General features: G+C 42.3%; 3 non-coding genes across 3 annotated transcripts; all 3 read right to left on the bottom strand.

The window, feature by feature from the left end:
- Positions 1-879: 879 nt before the first annotated feature.
- On the bottom strand, positions 880-986 carry LOC145091130 (small nucleolar RNA R71). Its single transcript, XR_013702018.1, has one exon. It is a non-coding gene; the product is annotated as a small nucleolar RNA R71 (small nucleolar RNA).
- A 550-nt stretch (positions 987-1,536) lies between these two features.
- On the bottom strand, positions 1,537-1,642 carry LOC145090931 (small nucleolar RNA R71). The gene has a single exon (XR_013701852.1). It is a non-coding gene; the product is annotated as a small nucleolar RNA R71 (small nucleolar RNA).
- Positions 1,643-2,192: 550 nt separating this feature from the next.
- Positions 2,193-2,298, bottom strand: LOC145090930 (small nucleolar RNA R71). Its single transcript, XR_013701851.1, has one exon. It is a non-coding gene; the product is annotated as a small nucleolar RNA R71 (small nucleolar RNA).
- Between the last annotated feature and the right edge of the window lie 351 nt (positions 2,299-2,649).

Here is a 2,649-nt window from a genome sequence, read left to right as displayed (position 1 = left end):
CGGGGAACGGCCTAGTTTTTAGCTTATTTATTTGCATTAAATTAATCGATCCTTCTTGTGGAGTAAAAACCACAAAAAGTTAATTTTTCAGCAAAATAAAAATTTTTCTATTAATCACAGAGTCCACGACGTGGAAGGTTAAAAAAAATTAATTTTTAGTTTGTAGTTAGTTTTTCTTATTTTAGTTCAGTTTTACGTTTTTTTTAGTTTAGCAAGTTGCAGGAGTTCATGACCAGAAGCTCAAACACACACTTGGTGCCACCACTTGAAGATCCCGAGTCTACACTTCACAAGAAAAAGACGTCCTTACAAGAATTGAAGTCAGCCTTTTCTAGGAAGTCGGGAAAGAAGACAGGAGAGTTAAGTTCATCCGCGAGGCACAAGAGCAATCTTGAGCATTTGGATCATACGCCCGTCCAAACCGAGTCTGAAAGCGATACCGAGTCGGAATTTGCAGAACACACGAGCGAACCCGAGAACGAGACAAGGAACGAGATGGAAGCAATTAAAGAGATGTCCATGGGAGCTTACAAGAAGCGGATCCGAGAAGATGTGGGTCCCGGTTTAGTCCAACCCGCAATACCTGCCACTGCCACATTCGAGTTGAAGGGACACATATTGACTGCACTGAAGGATATCCCATTTTTTGGGAAAGATCATGAGGATGCTTTTAAGCATCTAGATGAAGTCAACGACATTGCGGATTACTTCAATGTCCCAAATGTCAACAGAAACACAGTCTTGCTTAGGATGCTTCCCGTCACTTTCAAAGGAGCTGCTAAGGAGTGGTTAAAATCACTTCCACCGGATACAATCACCACTTGGGCTCAAACGCGTGAGCAATTCCTGGACCACTTTTGCCCGCCATCCAAGATAGCCAAACTCAAGAAGGCAATAGCCAACTTTGAGCAACAGACGAGGGAGTCATTATACGAAGCATGGGGGCGGTACAAGGGCTTGCTCAGAAATTGCCCTCAGCATGATCTAAATGTGCAACAAGAGATCTCAATCTTCTATGATGGGGTCAACGTTATGACGAGACAACTCCTTGACTCTCAAGGACCGTTAATAAAGAAAAATCCAAGGGAGGTCAAGGAGTTGATTGAAGAATTCGCGAAGCACTCTCGCGAATACCACAACCCTAGGCAAGATGGAATCAAAGGCAGTGGAGGGGCCCAAACTGAAGAAATAGCAACTGTAATGGCCATGCTGAATAATATGGATCGAAGGATAACACAAATGGACCAGTCAATACATGCCATAAGAGTGGGTTGCGAGAGATGTAGTTGATGGGTTTTGGTCATAAGACATCCTATGTGCTCATACAAACCCTAATGCTTGGATCTAGGTTTCTCTATTGTACATGCATGTTATCCAAGACTATAAACCCTAATTCTAGCATTCAAATAATCATATTAACATGAGAATAGGTTTATAATGTTACCTTGATTGTTATGTAGTAATAACAATCCCAAATCTCCTTGTATTGACTTTGGAAGGCTTAGAGTCACAAGTGTCACTCCTCTAATGGCTTACAAACACCATAAGCAATAGCCAACTTTGAGCAACAGACGGGGCAGTCATTATACGAAGCATGGGGGCGGTACAAGGGCTTGCTCAGAAATTGCCCTCAGCATGATCTAAATGTGCAACAAGAGATCTCAATCTTCTATGATGGGGTCAACGTTATGACGAGACAACTCCTTGACTCTCAAGGACCGTTAACAAAGAAAAATCCAAGGGAGGTCAAGGAGTTGATTGAAGAATTCGCGAAGCACTCTCGCGAATACCACAACCCTAGGCAAGATGGAATCAAAGGCAGTGGAGGGGCCCAAACTGAAGAAATAGCAACTGTAATGGCCATGCTGAATAATATGGATCGAAGGATAACACAAATGGACCAGTCAATACATGCCATAAGAGTGGGTTGCGAGAGATGTAGTTGATGGGTTTTGGTCATAAGACATCCTATGTGCTCATACAAACCCTAATGCTTGGATCTAGGTTTCTCTATTGTACATGCATGTTATCCAAGACTATAAACCCTAATTCTAGCATTCAAATAATCATATTAACATGAGAATAGGTTTATAATGTTACCTTGATTGTTATGTAGTAATAACAATCCCAAATCTCCTTGTATTGACTTTGGAAGGCTTAGAGTCACAAGTGTCACTCCTCTAATGGCTTACAAACACCATAAGCAATAGCCAACTTTGAGCAACAGACGGGGCAGTCATTATACGAAGCATGGGGGCGGTACAAGGGCTTGCTCAGAAATTGCCCTCAGCATGATCTAAATGTGCAACAAGAGATCTCAATCTTCTATGATGGGGTCAACGTTATGACGAGACAACTCCTTGACTCTCAAGGACCGTTAACAAAGAAAAATCCAAGGGAGGTCAAGGAGTTGATTGAAGAATTCGCGAAGCATTCTCGCGAATACCACAACCCTAGGCAAGATGGAATCAAAGGCAGTGGAGGGGCCCAAACTGAAGAAATAGCAACTGTAATGGCCATGCTGAATAATATGGATCGAAGGATAACACAAATGGACCAGTCAATACATGCCATAAGAGTGGGTTGCGAGAGATGTAGTTGATGGGTTTTGGTCATAAGACATCCTATGTGCTCATACAAACCCTAATG

The sequence above is a fragment of the Lactuca serriola genome, chromosome 2 (genome assembly GCF_051521515.1).
Source record: "Lactuca serriola cultivar US96UC23 chromosome 2, Lser_US96UC23_V15, whole genome shotgun sequence".
Lineage (NCBI taxonomy): Eukaryota > Viridiplantae > Streptophyta > Magnoliopsida > Asterales > Asteraceae > Lactuca > Lactuca serriola.
This window is presented reverse-complemented; position numbering and strand designations above follow the sequence as displayed.